The following is an 18000-nucleotide window of genomic DNA, read 5'->3' on the forward strand; positions in this document are numbered from 1 at the left end:
TTTTCAATTTTGATCAGTGTCTTTCGGTTGGCTTACAAAAATTACTGTTGAGTACAAGTTGTTTCGTTTAAAGCCTTACCTTTTAGCATATAGAATGTTACACTGTACAACAATATAGAGGGCCCCAAAGGGTTTAAAACCGTGATCGTGATTGGCGTTTTTTTACCTTTCTGTGACCGTGATTGCCGAAATTTCCATTTCTGTGATCGTGATGGGACTTTGCCCGTGATCCGTGATGACAAAAAAATCAAGTCTCGTGATCGTGATCGTCATTTGTTTTCGTGATCGTGATGGGCATTATTGCAAAGCATTTTATTTTCAACGTACATTTTTCACAGCTGTATTACACTCTATGATCCTCTAGTCTATTCGGTAAGGAGCCAACCCCGATTGAAGGGAAGCAACAACACATTCAGAAATATGATTTTGAGAGCGATTGCTTCCCTTTAAAAGAACCAATTACACACTGACAAAAAGAGATCCAATCAGAAGGCAAATTGCAAAAGTCTGTCAAACTTCATCCAATGGAAGGGCTTCGTGCAAAAGTTTTGAGTGCAATTCGAATTCGAAGATCAAAAATGGCGTGCAGCGGTACTGTCATCGAACTTCTGTTATATTTTGTGGATTCAAGCCAGACCAAAGCAGGCGGCGAGAATGCCTTCCTTGGTGGAAAGGTCAGGCTACGGGTCGGTCTTTCTGAAGACGAAATATCAAGGTATGTTGATCTATGTTGCTCTATGAATGTTCTGAATGTAGGCAAAGATCTTGAAATTTGTTCAAGATCTTTGAGTTTGAGTGAGATCATTGACATTGTCGACATTGCCACGTCCGGCTGTCACTCGCTTAGTGTGACCTCGACTGGCTCGAGATCGAGTCTGCGTGTAGCCAAAACCGAAACTAGAAATGTGTTTTTCATCCCAGCAACGTGGACACGCTTGGCATAGATTCTAATTGTCGCTTCTTTGCATTAAGCTTGGATTTATTTTAGCGCCTGTAAACTTTAATATCAACAATGGGTTAAATTCAGAAACAATGGCTGGGAGACGTGCCAGTTTGGGTCACTTGATCCTCATGTCAAAGACGATCAAAGTCATGTTCGTTGGGGATTTTGTCAGGCATGCTACTTTTCCGGCAATTTCCCGAAATCCGATAAAGCCGTTTTCAAAATCCGGTAAAGTCAAATTCAGTTATTCCGGTGAAGTTGAAACATTTCCGCAAAAACGATCCGTGTGAATAATCGCGCAACGCGACCGGGCGCCGGTCTCAATGAAGCCAGCGCACAGTAGTGTTGTTTTCACCAGTTTGGAGGTGTGTTGAATGGTGGTGGGGGGAGGCTAAAATGGGATTTTTAACAAGATCACAACACTATTACAACCCCTAAAATGATGCCCAGAATGCACCAGATTGCACAGATTTTAACCGTTTTTTGAAAAAATTTCCGGGGGGGCATGCCCCCGGACCCCCCTAGTTGGCTCGCCTGCTTCGCAGACTCAGGCTTGTGGCTTCGCTACTGGTACTGCGCGCTTCTTTCAGGTAAAACCGTTTTTGGCCTGTAGCATTCCTGTTTTTTATTCAAGGCCATGGAACGGCCAGGCGATGGTGTACCTCAAATTGTACGGCAAAGTTGAAAATAAAGAACCCATCACACATACATGTACTTTAATTTCAATACACCCAATAGTTTTTGAGAAAATGGGCTTACAAGATTTAGCTCTGGAAATGTGAAATTGTGCAAGTATATATTCATGTGTGTGAGTGAGGGTGTGGGGATTGAATGTGTATGAGTGTAGAGAGAGAGAGAGAGAGAGAGAGAGAGAGAGAGCACCCATTGCACACCGGTTGGACCGTACATAAGGTAACGTTAAATTATGCTTGTGCAACGTATGTGGGAGTATCACTTATAACCTCAGGGTATCTCTTATCCTGTTGCGCATCTATAGACTAGAGACAGCGCTGGTTAGACTAAAACATGGATCGGGAACTTCAGTACGTACTTAGGACTACCGCGGCTGTGCTTGCAAGTTTGGATAGTTCTTTCTTTCTCATTTGATCCGAGTTTTATCTGTCTCATTAAATGCCATTTTCTACCTACTACACATATAATTTTCCTAATTGATTCCCGAAGATAAGTTAGTTTCGCTTCCACGTTTCGGTTTTCACTAATTCAACATGGCCGGCGTCGGCAATGCATAGATCTTTGATCGTCATCTTCTTCCGAAGAGGACTGGGTTCTTGCGAACGTCTCAGAGTCCTGCGGTTGAGTCACTGTTACCGATAGTGGTTAGCTCCGGCAAACAGGGAGATTAAAAAGGTGGGGAGGTTTAAAACTATGCGGTACAGGGGAGAGTGCGTTCAAGGGCGGGCTCTCATGCCCGACTGCACTGAGGAAACTGTGGCCGAGACGGGAGCGAAGTACAGGAGGGGCCTGCTTCGGCCGATGAACAAAGAAACTGTGATCGAACAAGTATGGTGTTACAAGGGGAAAGACCCGCAAAGTGAACTTAGTTGCCAAAGCCCGAAGTGTGACGACGGACTCGGTTTCCAGCAACTGTCCACCGACTCAGCGGCAAAATATGAGTTGACACGTCCGAGGTGAAAGGTAATAGTCTCTTCTTATTAGAATGAAGGTCATTGTTTATGACTAAAATACAGTAGAATCACATAATGCACGAAGGAATGGAACATGTACATGGAATAAGATTGTCCGTCCACTAAGACACATTCCTAAAGGTGGAACCAACATCCTGACGGCTATGCAGAGGAAGTGTTCTTTTTAAGAAATGCATTCAAATAAAACAAATAGGGAAATGCCCACTGAACAGAAACACCCAGGCTCCTGATTTTTGGTATGAATCCAAGTTGAGAGAGATCAGCTGAGCTAGGATTTTACATGGAATAAGATCATCCCTCCACTTGCATACAATGTATACAACCAGAAATGAAGATACAGTGTGCTTGATGTGGTGATCAAGTGACATTTTGCTATGAATGTGTTTAAGCAACTAGTAGCTTCTTCAGCGTTAATTCATTAAACAATCACTCTTATTCTTAGCACATAGAGCACATTGAATGAGTGTGTGCATGTGTGTGTGTGTGTTTGTTATTGCAATGTAAGACCTTATAATATAAATATACACAAATTATAACACATGCTGGGATTCTAAATATGTTCTGTTTACTTGCAGGTCTCAGTTATTACCAAGCCCTGCCTCATTCTTCCCGCAACACTGACAAGGTGCTGTTGTAGAACACAAGTAAGTCCTTTGATCATTTCCAAAATACACTAGTGCAATAGCTTGTGAGTGCAACTGGTGGTAATGAGAATATTTTACCACAAAAGGCTAAAGTACAAATAACAGATTTATTATGTTGGAAAAAGAAGTAAGCCAGAGCAAGTGATTAGTGTACCAGTTAGCTAGGGTGGATGTATTATATAATTACAATTTACAGTCAGCATAGAATGTTGAGGACAGTCTAGAATTTTTCTCGCCCTGTGAATTCAACTGCAAATCAGATGGCATGAAGAAATCAATGTTATATTATGCTCTGCATTGAGTGAACCATCTCCTGTCATTCTGAGTGACACATCTCTTTAACTGAAAAACATGCCAGTAATTAAATCCAGGCTACATGGGGATGGAAAATGACCCTGGCAATTTCAACCTCTGAATGATTGTGTCTTTGTGTAGCAGGATTATGGATCTTCACAAGCCTTAGTTCATTTGTCTGTACATGTGTATCATGTATGGCGGTATAAGTTAATACTATTAGTCAATTTCAAATAGCAGAGTTATTTTCAGAGCTTTCTAACTTCAAACCCTGTGGAATCTATAGTTTGTAATTTAAAGGGTATTTTGACTTTGACTCCGAGTTTCTTTCTTGCAAAGTCATTCTTTTCTCATTCAAGGGACTAAACCACTACATGTACTGATGACTGCCTGCATCAGGGTTATAATTTATGAAGAAGTCAAAATGCACAATATATCAGTTTACAATTTAAAGGCCCACTTGCCTTGTCACTACAGTATAATGTGGCTATGCTTTAACATGGAATCCCTCATCTTGGCCACATACAAAAAATTATATATTCAGTGACTGCTTGCTGTGGTGAGTTAAAATGTGTGATGAAATATTTTCACAAAAAGGTACCAGTGTTGTTAACAAAACTAATTCTTTAACAAACAAACAAAAACCACTCTGCACAGAGAGCATTCAAGCTGATCTATGTTGCTATTCGTCCAAGTAGAGGGATGATCTTATCCCAAGTAAAAGCCTGACAAGATCTGAGACTGTGAAGCAAAATGTTTTTACATGGTAAAGTAAGCCTTTAACGAGCAAGTATGTCTATTGCACTGGGTGTTTTATTATTATTGTACATGTATCATTTTTCTTTCAGGTAGTCTCTCTTTAAACTGACTTTCTACACCATGGTGTCTCTGGCAGTGTTATATTGGCAGAAGACAGTTGGAACTGGATTCCTCATTTAGATGGTAGGCATGTTTTGGGCTTTTGTGTTGCTTTGGTGTATGTGTGTGTGTGTGTGTATGTGTGTGTCTGTTCTATACCAGAAATAAACACACTGTTTGCTTGCTGTGGTGAAGTGACATTTTGTGATTTTTTTTTTAAATGAGCTAGTACAGTTGTAGCTTTTACAGCATTTATTCATAACACAATCGCACTTGGCGCAGAGAGCAACCAGACCGTTCATTGTGGGTATGTGAACAAGTTAAGAGATCATGTCTTATCCCATTTTAAAGCCTGACCAGATCTTAGACGGTGAGCCAAATTGTTTTCATGAGAAGGAATGTGCCTTTCAGAGAAATCTATTAACTACAGTATTACTTTACAAAACATATTTTAAGAAATGAAATGTGTTACAAGTAACAGCCATGGGGGTGATAGCCTGTAGGTGGAATAATAATCTTCAATTGCCCAGAAATGATTGTTATCTGGTCAAGAAATGCAAAGCATTTTGATGTTTGTGACGATTAGTTACTCTTTATCACGTTTGGTCCCTGATTTTGCTGTCCTTGTCTGCGTTGGGCAGGTGTGCGTCCATGATGTCATTGCTATTGAAAACTAATCTGTACTGCAAAGTAAATGTACCCGTACATGACGTACATGGCAGTTGTCAACCGGGGGCCAGCCATGACTGGGACTGATGTATCCACAGGCACTCGACACCAGGTGGGCGGGGCCAGTGGTTGGGGTGTGATTCCCTGCCTTACACCACCACAAAGTGTAGTATCAGCAGACAAGACTGAGCAGAACTTCTGCCCCCCCCCCCCCCCCTCACCAATTGACCACTCAGTGCCATGTGCCTGCAGCTGTATCATAAACACTTTGTGACAATAGTTGTTACCTCCTTAGAACAGATCTTGTGATGCTCCTCAGTCAGTCAGTGTTTGATGGATGCTAACTGGTATACTTGACATAGTGTTCATATGAAAGTTTTATGTGTTGCAGCTCATCCAGATCACAGGTACACAAAGGAGCTGGTTACAGTGATAACATAGGCACATGGAACTGCTTATGGACTACTTTAGAAAGTGAGCGGTTACAACCAAGACTCTTCCGTCAGGAAGGTCTGCGGAAGGGTGCTTGATCTGTTTCCTCGGACAGGCTTTTCAAGACTAGGTAGGTTAAACCACATGATTGGGCTTTAATTATGAATGCACTTCAAAATTCACTCTATTTCATTATCTTGTACAACCCCCCGCGGGTTAGGGGGAAGAATTTACCCGATGCTCCCCAGCATGTCGTAAGAGGCGACTAACGGATTCTGTTTCTCCTTGTACCCTTGTTAAGTGTTTCTTGTATAGAATATAGTCAATGTTTGTAAAGATTTTAGTCAAGCAGTATGTAAGAAATGTTAAGTCCTTTGTACTGGAAACTTGCATTCTCCCAGTAAGGTAATATATTGTACTGCGTTGCAAGCCCCTGGAGCAATTTTTTGATTAGTGCTTTTGTGAACAAGAAACAATTAACAAATCTTCAATAGTACTGACCAAAGAAGAAGGTTTAATTGTGTGATCATGATTTGATACATATGCTTGACCCTGAAGATGTGTTTTATTTGTTTTGTTTCAGAACAAAGTTTGGTGAAGTAGAAGCTACCGCTGTAGGCTGGTGTAAGGCTGAAGAAGAACCTCTGACAAGTCAATTTTCAAGCAACTGAGCACGAACCCAGGTACAAGACACAGAGCTCTCTTTCTATCGGTCTGTTATTCATAGAATGACACTAACAGTGACACAAGTAAATAATCTGTATCATTGTCTTGACCTCTAGAAATTTGGTAGAGAATAAGATGACTGATAGTATTATTTTGATTATTTCATGGTCATTACAGTGGCCTCCACCCCTGCCCCTTTTAAGACACCCCAATCTAAGACTCCTTCCTATTAATGACCCTGTTTTCGCAGACTTCTTGTTCATAACATCTGTAAATTCACTCCCATTTTAAGACTTGCTCCATTTGGACTTGGACTGGGTGGCCGAGTGGTAACGCAATTGCGCTCGGAAGCGAGAGGTTGCGAGTTCGACCCTGGGTCAGGGCGTTAGCAATTTTCTCCCACCTTCCCTAACCTAGGTGGTGGGTTCAAATGCTGAGACGAAAAACCGAGGTCCCTTCATGTACACTACATTGGGGTGTGCACGTTAAAGATCTCACGATTGACAAAAGGGTCTTTCCTGGCAAAATTGTATAGGCATAGATAAAAATGTCCACCAAAATACCCGTGTGACTTGGAATAATAGGCCGTGAAAAGTAGGATATGCGCTGAAATGGCTGCGATCTGCTGGCCGATGTGAATGCGTGATGTATTGTGTAAAAAAAATTCCATCTCACACGGCATAAATAAATCCCTGCGCCTTGAATATGTGCACGATATAAATTGCATAAAATAAAAAGATAAAATAAATCCCTGCTCTTAGAACTGTACCCACGGAATACGCGCGATATAAGCCTCATATTGATTGATTGATTTTAAGACCTGATTTTGCTTATTTTGGATTTCGAAAAAGAGAAAAACAAATTCCCACTCTGTACAGAATTAAGCCAGGTTCATGATTTTTGTATGGACCAAGTTGAGAGATGGCATTTGTATAGGCCTGACCAGATCTGAGATGTTGAATCTAATTGCTTACGAAGAAAGCATTGTGTCATTATAGGCACACTACTTCTCGTCACCGTCTCAGTTCTGGCCAGGCTTTAACATAGGATAAGCTCATTCCTCAACTTGGTCACATATGAACAATCGACACACTGACTTCTTGCTGTAGTGAGTTGACATTTTTTGATGAATTTATTTCTGGAAAAGGCGCCATGCAGTGCTGTTTCAGGGGTGGGACTTTTCCGCGGATTTCCGCGGACACAACTTACGAATTCTGCTGGAGTAATCTATTTTTCCGCGTCACATTTCATTACAATATCTATGACTTGTTGACTGAATGATTTGGAGAGACGTGGAGATGAAACAGAACACTGGAGGCTTGAGAGTTAAATTGTGCTGACTGAAAACTCCTGATAACTAATAGTAATTTTGAGGGGGGGGGGGGGGGGGGGGAGGTTGGGGAGTGTGGAGAATGTCTTTTTTGTCAGATTGCACAGATTTTAATGTACCATTTAACCAAAATTCGGGGTAACATGCCCCCGAACCCCCTGGAAAAAAAGGGATTTCCTCTTTTTTCATCACAAGAGAGTCCCACCCCTGTGTTTACAGAATTCCTTGTTTAAAACTATCACTGTGCACAGAGGGAAGGGGGGGGGTGTATTTGACCACCCCTGTGTTTACAGAATTCCTTGTTTAAAACTATCACTGTGCACAGAGGGAAGGGGGGGGGGTGTATTTGACCACCCCTGTGTTTACAGAATTCCTTGTTTAAAACTATCACTGTGCACAGAGGGAAGGGGGGGTGTATTTGACCACCCCTGTGTTTACAGAATTCCTTGTTTAAAACTATCATTGTGCACAGAGGGAAGAGGGGGGGGGGGGTGTATTTGACCACCCCTGTGTTTACAGAATTCCTTGTTTAAAACTATCACTGTGCACAGAGGGAAGGGGGGGTGTATTTGACCACCCCTGTGTTTACAGAATTCCTTGTTTAAAACTATCACTGTGCACAGAGGGAAGGGGGGGGGTGTATTTGACCACCCCTGTGTTTACAGAATTCCTTGTTTAAAACTATCACTGTGCACAGAGAGGGGGGGGGGGGTGGATTTGACCACCCCTGTGTTTACAGCAGAATTCCTTGTTTAAAACTATCACTGTGCACAGAGGGAAGGGGGGGGGGGGTGTATTTGACCACCCCTGTGTTTACAGAATTCCTTGTTTAAAACTATCACTGTGCACAGAGGGAAGGGGGGGGGGTGTATTTGACCACCCCTGTGTTTACAGAATTCCTTGTTTAAAACTATCACTGTGCACAGAGGGAAGGGGGGGGGGTGTATTTGACCACCCCTGTGTTTACAGAATTCCTTGTTTAAAACTATAACTGTGCACAGAGGGAAGGGGGGGTGTATTTGACCACCCCTGTGTTTACAGAATTCCTTGTTTAAAACTATCACTGTGCACAGAGGGAAGGGGGGGGGGGGGGGTGTATTTGACCACCCCTGTGTTTACAGAATTCCTTGTTTAAAACTATCACTGTGCACAGAGGGAAGGGGGGGGGGTGTATTTGACCACCCCTGTGTTTACAGAATTAAAACTATCACTGTGCACAGAGGGAAGGGGGGGGTGTATTTGACCACCCCTGTGTTTACAGAATTCCTTGTTTAAAACTATCACTGTGCACAGAGGGGGGGGGGGGGGGGGGGGGGGGTGTATGTGACCAAGTGAAGTGCATTGCTACATAATAAAATGAGCAAATCCGTCCCGTGAAGAAAACTTCTGCTTACTTAATTGTCAGATTTGCCAAGGCGTGTACATGAAATAAGATTATCATTCTAAATGCTGAATCAACATTCTGACTGTTTCCTATGAAACCAGGCTTGATTTTTGGTATGAATCCAAGTTAAGGGATAGCATGTGTAAAAGCAGAATTGTGTACAGAGGCAGCTTTGTGTTATTAAAGGCCGGCTGCTTTTCGTGAACACAGTTTGGCTCACATCTCACATCACCTGCCAGGCTTTTTACAAAACAAAAAAAATTTTACCATGGGATAAGACTATCCCTCCATTTAAGCACATACCAGCAATAAACACAGTGGTTACTTGTGATGAACTAGTGGCAAGACAAATGATTTAAGCATCACATAACCTTCCTAAGTGAAGTCAAGTTATGTGTCTGTGCCAGTGTGTGTGTGCATGTGTGTGTGTCAGCATAGAATGTTGAGGACAGTTCGATGGTAAATAACCCTGACAATTTTAGCCTATGATTGTGCCTACATTGTGGCAGGATTGGATGTGGATCTTCAAAAGCCTAAGTTAACAAAAAAGTATGTAAAAGTACATTTTGAATAGTAGTTTTTTTCTCAGAGGGAAGATATCACAAGATATGATCGTTCCACTGCATGTATGCCACATAACTAAAACAAAAATTAAATGTTATTTTAATCGTCTTTTGGGTAAAACAAATACACCATCAATATATTATAATAATGATCTTGCTTGTTTACAGATGGACAACAGCTACTGCCAGGACCAGGTTACGCATAAAGAAAACAGTCAACACTTGGCTGGTGCTGCAGCTTCTTTGATGTCTATTTTTTTTTTTTTTAAAGACAGACAGCTACCAGCTCATTCAAGACCATAGCCCCATCTTACTCACGCAGAACAGACAGCCATCTTTCGCCTTTGCACAGAACACTGCTGTCTGAAGGTACACATCAAAAGGATAGGTTTTGCACCTACAGCGTGCGACTGTGGCTAGGGTAGGAAGAACAGACTCTGCAACACGTTCTGAGAGGGTGGCCTTTTCTTGCCACCCGTACCCCTGTGCAACAAGACTTGGCCAGAGAGCACACATCCAAATGCAAACACTGAACACTGAAGAGGAAGAAGAAGAAGAAGGTGCCCACACAGAAGGACATAAATCTACTTTAAGGGCACACAAGTTTACAGCAGTTTATTGAATTGTAGCAGATTATAGGGAGAAAATGAACAAGCTAAATAGGCTGTACAGTACTTCACTTGAACAATGTATAAAGTTCCCTGTATTAAGAACATTTACAGATCACAAGACATTGTGTTTTCTTTTGTTTACAATACAAATGTTTCATAATAAAAAGATGTGCACTAGGCAAGATCCTTAAAATGTAAAACTAGTAGTGTGACAATTTTGAATTGTTCAGAGATGGTTTTTCTTCAGTGGTAAATGTTTTAGCTTTTTTATAAGATCCCGTTAGTGAAGCATACTATAAAACCTTGACCTTCCAAACTGTGTTAGCACCCTGGGCTGCGATCATTGTGTTGAGCTACTTAAAGGCACAGTGCAGCTTACAGCCTTCGTTTTGCGTTTTTGTTGCAGCTGAGTGCATTTACAGTTCAAAAATCCTCCTATGGTAGTAAAACAAACCCAAAACTACCCAACGACGACATCTGTGAAGCTCGACAGTTTCTTGTTCACGCGAGTGCATAAATTAACCTAGTTATTACGTGGTGTTTGGTCGGAGTTCGATTCAACTGAGTGATTCCGGCCTCCATTTTGTTTTATACAAACTCATGATGATGTCTGACATAGTTTGCTAGTGACGTGTCTTTTTGTGCATGATGTGGTGATCTACCTGATCTAAATTTAGATCCAAAAATAGGTCAAGACCAGCCGGGTCCGAGTACGAAATTGATTCGTAAAAAAATCGCAGTTCTTGACTCTTTGGGTGCAAGTCAATGAAACTTGGTAGTTCTTCTAACAGATAGCTGCCTGAGGTATGACTAAAAGCCCCAGGGGCTCCGTGCACCTGAATTTGACAAGTTCAGTACCTTCAGCAAGCGCAAGTACAGTAGAGAAGCTCTTGACACACTGAAAAAGGCCTACTACGAGCAAAAGAAAAAAAATCAGTGATGCATGTGCTTTTGATGTAATCTTCTTTGACATTATGATGACTACAAAAACTGACTGATGTGTTTTGTTTGTGAATGATGGATATATGTGCATGATTGCGTTTCGCAGACACAGTTGTCATGTGCGTTGTAATTGGCGACGAATGCTGGATGATTACTATTTTTGTACCAGGATTACTATTTTTGGGGCTGAGCATTACTCCAAAACACTTATGGGGGTAAACAGGTCTGCAGCACAACTACAAATGTAGAAATGTCGTCTGCATTTTGTATATTTTAAAAGGTTATTTTTGTGCACAGAACATACATCTGCAGGGAGGTTTGGAGGGTGAAGTTAGGATCTGTTAGGAGGCATACAGCATCACACTCATTTTGTGTGTGTGTATTTTGTGTTGACAGATAAGACACTGTCATTCCAGCAGAAACCTGTGATGATGCACATTTTATTGAAGTGACCAGCTGAAATTGTATGTACGTTGTTATGAAATTGACAAATGATCCCTGCTTTGCAATCCTGGGTTAATGATATTGCCAAAATTAAAACGTGGAGGAAAAAGTGAGTGTAAACCTATTCTTGTGGTGGTGGTGTGTGTGTGTGTCTGGTTAGTGTGTGTTTGAGTGTGTGTTAAACAAACAACGACAAACAACACCAAACCTACATCAAACAAGCACAACAAAAACAAATTACACAAAAAAATGGCAAAAATCAGAATATCAACAGAAAAAAAACCGTGGCTGAATGCAATACTTATTATAACTTAAAAAGTAAAAGTGTGCGTGTGGATGTGTGCGTATGTTTGAGTGTTTTAAACAAACAACAAACCTAAATTAAAGAAGCACAACAAACAAACAAAAAACCTGGCAAAGTTCTGAACATTAACACAATGCTGCTTTCTGCTTTGAGGGGAGGAATAAAATGACTGAAGCCGGACTGCCGAGAGGAGGAAGGAGGGGGAAAAGAACACGCAGACATGAAAACACACACAACTCCATGACAGATAAACTGCTTATGTTCAAAAATCAAGAATATTTAAGCGTGCACACACGCACACACACACACACACACACACACACACACACACACACACACACACACAGACTCTCCTCGTGAAAGTAAAGGTAAACTCGAACTTGAAGGTAAGTATAAATGTTTGATATGGAAGAAACCTGTGATAAAAGTCTTTGTATAAATCATCGGTACCAACAAAATTCAGTTGCCACAACGCGTAAAAGGACATACTGTAGTTTCAAATTAGTAACAATCTAAGCCATTTTAATCAGCACTGGTGTCCGGCAAGCACTAACAGATACAACAGCACGTGTATGCATCTTGAAGTAATAAGACCTTGAAGTAGGCCTAGAGTTTACACTATGCATTATGTAATGCTTTAATTCAGCTGCCTAACTGTGGAACTTTGCAAATGTGTGAGGACCGTTTCACAAAACAGACAAAACACCCTCTCAGTTATTTACACAAATCAGTTCCAGAATGTGCGTGTTCCTTTTCCGTCTCTACAAATTAATGTTATCTGGGGGGAAAACGAATCATTGTCGCTTCCGCCCTCAGTTATAATTGCCTGAGCATAATAGGAAATGCAACAGGTGTAGTCTTCCGCCTGATTTTTAGTCAAGATATTTCGACACAGAATGTTTCTTTCTTTTTTCTTTGTATGTTCACAAGCTCACATACAATCATTTATGCAACACTGACAATAAGACCAGACCAGAGTTGTGATTGAAATGGGCAGTTTATTTAATAAAGCTCCAGAATGAATAAAAATACATGACAAAATAAGGTGGTCCCGCTGTACAAAGCCGGTTACCAAACACACACACACACCAACACACACAAACACACTCACGCACGCACACACACACACACACACACACACACACACATGACACACACACACACACACACACACACACACAGAGTAACATTGTACAACTTACTGTCACATTCAAGCGGGAACACCAAACAAAACGTATCATCAAATGAAACAACATTTTAAGTGGTCAACTGAGCAGATGACCACAAACCACACTTGAAATCTTCACATTTTAACACTTTCTCCTGTATCCACAAAAGTCATTTATGCTGACTAGATAATGACATAATAAAATGACATCAATAAAACCATTCCCTTTTTTATTTTAAAGAAAAACAAGAAAATTAAAATAACGCAAAGAACTGATGCTCAGTAAGGTTGGGTATCGATCTCAAATGTGTGCATAGCTAATTACATGTAACCGGCATGGACTGGGGCTAGAATTGGCCTTTCTGTCAGGCAACTCGGCCTCTAATTGGTTTTATATTGTCTGATCCCCCTCCAGAAAAAAACAATACCATTTGCCCCGTGCTTCTGCGCCCACAAAAAATATTCGGGAATAAGAAAAGTTCAAATTTTAGGCACCCCACATACAACCCTAATTGTCAGTCAATTACTTTACTGCAATCAACGTTGATTTTAAAGTACCATGTCATTATTATTTTGGAGATAGATTTGAAAAAGTCCATAATTGCAGACTGCGTATTGGTATGAGTGATTTGAATTTTGATTTATGTCAGCGGCACCTCAAGGAATGCCCCAAATGTGAGTGCGGTTACCCAAGGGAGACTGCTGAGCACTATTTGTTGCATTGACCCTTGTGTAGAGATGTACGATTATTGTCAATTGATAACTGATTATAAGTTTATTGAAATATTATTGAAAGGCATCCCGCAATATTCCCGGAATGTCAATCAGACCATATTCATAACTGTACAAGAATTTATTAAGACAAACAGGCATGTTCCGTACATGAGCCTCTACATTTTATTCATAATGTTCATTTGACACTGTCATGAGACAAATGCTGCCTGACCAATTGTTCTTCGTAATTTCTCTCGTGTTTTGTGTCCTTGTTTCGACTTATCGATTATGGCCCAATCGTTATGTAATTTAGTGCCATTTTCGCCGATCACAAAATGTATTAACTTTGCGTGTGTGTCTTCTGTGCATTTAATATTATTGTGACGTGACCCACTCTTCCAACATTTCTGGCGCTCCAAGTCTTCGTCGTCCTTTTTTTTCCCCCTTATGCTGAATTCTGTTCTCTCGTACCCCATTTCTTTTTGTTTCTTGTTTTTACCCCCACCAAGTTCTGTACTACCACCCCCTCCATTTTTTGATTGCTTGCGCATCAGGTTTGTCTGTTTGTTTTCGTTGTCTGAAATGAGTAAATGTATCTAGTCCGCCATCATGCTAAACTTTGTTATGTACATACCAGGATGACTTAAAATAAGCATTTATGCTTGAGTTATCTTAAAAAAACAATGCATTGTTTCTGTCATGATAACAAATTGAATAAAGTTTTGTAAACCAATGGACTGATTATAGTTGACCCTGATATGTGATTACGGGATAGTGTCACATTAATTTATTTCTACTTTCACTTGTACTTTTGTACTTAAAACAAATCACTGAAATGTAAAAGTTATTATTTTTTCCATTGTGAAGTGTCGTCAGTCTCCTCAAGGTAATGCAGTCAAACTCAACCAAAAGTTGGAGGGGCTTCTTCATACTTTCAGTGTGTGTGTGTGTGTGTGTGTGTGTGTGTGTGATTTCTTTTGACACTATGCACGTTTGTATATAACCGCCTGTGCACAAAAAGAAGAACATAATCGAATCTTATCATTCATTTTCGCTTAATTGATTGATTGGTATGCATGTTTCTAACAGTGACCGTTACCAAAGTGAGTATAGTGCGCTTCCCAAGCATAAAACGGTGCATGACTCTGGATTTGCGTCTGAGATATTGACACATCACTGTGAGAAAAAGCGTTAATGAAAAAAGAAGACTATTTATTTTCCTTGAGCATTATCTTAAAGTGGTGTGCCAAAAACTTTTAAATTCAAAAATTCAATATTTAACTTTAGGAAAAGCACTGTAGAGAGAAAACCACGCTTGTGTGTTCAGAATAGTCTCCATGTGGTATCAATATAAATGATTCAAATGTATGGAAGAGAAGCTGTTTCTGCTGGATTAATACACACACACAATTGTGCACTCACACATAAGCACGCATGCATGCTCACACACACACACACACACACACACACACACACACACACACACACACAGAAACAACAAATTCATTATGACAAAACCAAATACGAAGTCCTATTTCACAAATTTTATATCTTCTCCTTTTCACCATATACAAATACAGTCACGGAGTACATTTATAAGGCCAAATTATTAAGAAATATTATTTTCTGTGCTTGAATTACCCAGTGTGTAGCATGATCACCACGAAGGTACAATTCACAGAAGTTGAGTAATCACTTTACAAAACCCATACCAGTACCACATTGTTATGTTAAATCCTATTTATTAACCCACACAAATAGAAGAAGATAGCTTTGTGAAGACTTTCATTTTCCAACCAAATGCTGTTCAAAGATTATTCTTTCTTTCTATATTTGGTGTTTAACGTCGTTTTCAACCGTTCAAGGTTATATCGCGACGGGGAAAGAGGGGGGGGGGGGGGGGGGGGGATGGGGGATGGGATAGAGCCACTTGTTAATTGTTTCTTGTTCACAAAAGCACTAATCAAAAAATTGCTCCAGGGGCTTGCAACGTAGTACAATATACTACCTTACTGGGAGAATGCAAGTTTCCAGTACAAAGGACTTTAACATTTCTTACATACCAATCAATATGAGGCTTATATTGCGCGTATTCTGTGGGTACAGTTCTAAGCTCGGGGATTTTATTTTAATTTTATTTTATGCAATTTATATCGCGCACATATTCAAGGCACAGGGATTTATTTATGCCGTGTGAGATGGAATATTGTTTTACACAATACATCACGCATTCACATCGGCCAGCAGATCGCAGCCATTTCGGCGCATATCCTGCTTTTCACGGCCTATTATTCCAAGTCACACGGGTATTTTGGTGGACATTTTTATGAAAATTTATCTATGCCTATACAATTTTGCCAGGAAAGACCCTTTTGTCAATCGTGGGATCTTTAACGTGCACACCCCAATGTAGTGTACACGAAGGGACCTCGGTTTTTCGTCTCATCCGAAAGACTTGAACCCACCACCTAGGTTAGGAAAGGGGGCAGAAAATTGCTAACGCCCTGACCCAGGGTCGAACTCGCAACCTCTCGCTTCCGAGCGCAAGTGCGTTACCACTCGGCCACTGACACGATACACCAACACGATATTAGCACTCCAGATTTTTATCTCGCAGTTTTTCTGAAGGACTTTGCATTTGAAAACTATTCTCAGACAAAATATGAGTTTAAACTGCAAGTACATGTACAGGGAGTCTGAAGGGTTCAAGTCGGATGAGATAGACTACTGTTGTGGCAATCTTCGAATTTGAAAATCATTTTTTTAAAAGAGTAAAACTCATAGTTCTTCTTCTTCTTCGCTCATGGGCTGAAACTCCCATGTTCACTCACAAATTTGCACGAGTGGATTTTTACGTGTATGACCGTTTTTACCCCACCATTCAGGCAGCCATACGCCGCTTTCGGGGGAAGAATGCTGGGTATGTTCCAGTTCCTGTTAACCACCAAACTCTGATATGGATTGCAGGATCTTATCCGTGCCCATTTGGTCTTGTGTGTTGCGTGTACACACGAAGGAGGATAAGGCACTAGAAGGCTTGCACATAAGCAATGACCTTGGAGATCAGAAAATTCTCCACCTTTAACCTACCAGGCGGCCGCGATTTTGACTCATGACCTTCTGAATAGGAGGCCGATGTCTTATCCACAAGAACACCGAGCCCGTCCAAACTCCTAGTAAAAACAACAACTGCAAATCTGGGAGCAAAATGTAAACGGTTACAGTTTCAACTATCCTTCCCCTTTATATCAGCATTTTTGGAAACCTAAACGAAAGAGTATTCAAGAACAACAGTCACGGATTCAGATTTAAAAAAACAAATGGTAACTATGCTTTTTGGAAATTCTTTCTTTAATTGGTGTTTAACGAAGGTTATATCGCGACAGGGAAAGGGGGGGAGATGGGATAGAGCCACTTGTTAATTGTTTCTTGTTCACAAAAGCACTAATAAAAAAAATGCTCCAGGGGCTTGCAACGTAGTACAATATACTACCTTACTGGGAGAATGCAAGTTTCCAGTACAAAGGACTAACATTTCTTCCATACTGCTTGACTAAAATCTTTACAAAAATTGACTATATAAGAAACACTTAACAAGGGTAAAAGGAGAAAACAGAATCCGTTAGTCGCCTCTTACGGACATGCTGGGGAGCATCGGGTAAATTCTTCCCCTAACCCGCGGGGGGTCTTTTTGGAAATGCGCTTCAGACAAATGCCTTTGCACACGTTATGTTACTCACAGCAAAATGCAAGAATAATTGGGGACCATATGGGATGGGGCAAATTGGGAGGGAGCAATTCGGGACACCACCATAATATCTACCAAATAGCTATCTTAGTACATGCATAACATGCTGTACCAATACACAATTTCTTTAAATAACTATGTAAGGATTATTGGCAGTCTCCCGGAGCATGTTTCACGCTATCCTGCGATCAGGACAAGCGACTGACTGTGATGTGTATGCTGTGCGGCGTGCGCTACATAAGAAACCTTTTTTTAAATTTGTATTAAATATAATCACCCGAGCCACGAATGGCTAGCTGACAGCGGCTATCTTTTACACAACAAATTCTGAACTCTGATGAACTCGTGACCGCTGATTTTTAAAGGCAAGGGGTATCATATTGTGCGCATGGCATACACATCCAAGTTGGTCGTTTGTCCCGATTGTGGGATACAGCCCGTCAGAGGCGTAGAGCGTGCTCGAGATGTTTTGAAAAACCTGACTGCAGTACAGGGATTTTTACACCTCCGGACTGCTGATAATCCTAACAGAATTATTTTCAAAAACCGTCTATTGCCTTGAAAGCAAACCTGGAATTTCTGATGGCGAGTTGCCAGAAAGAAAGTTCACTAACAAGAT

General features: G+C 40.8%; 1 protein-coding gene and 1 long non-coding RNA gene across 3 annotated transcripts in view; one reads left to right on the forward strand and one right to left on the reverse strand.

The window, feature by feature from the left end:
- Nucleotides 1–18000, reverse strand: part of LOC138980018 (cytochrome P450 2F5-like) — a 426282-nt gene that overhangs the window by 402475 nt on the left and 5807 nt on the right. The gene's annotated exons all lie outside the window — the stretch shown is intronic.
- LOC138980029 (uncharacterized) lies at nucleotides 2183–11565 on the forward strand. Its single transcript, XR_011460214.1, has 6 exons — nucleotides 2183–2599; nucleotides 3186–3254; nucleotides 4397–4490; nucleotides 5467–5637; nucleotides 6091–6190; nucleotides 9619–11565. It is a non-coding gene; the product is annotated as an uncharacterized lncRNA (long non-coding RNA).

Source organism: Littorina saxatilis, linkage group LG11, assembly GCF_037325665.1.
Source record: "Littorina saxatilis isolate snail1 linkage group LG11, US_GU_Lsax_2.0, whole genome shotgun sequence".
Classification (NCBI taxonomy): domain Eukaryota; kingdom Metazoa; phylum Mollusca; class Gastropoda; order Littorinimorpha; family Littorinidae; genus Littorina; species Littorina saxatilis.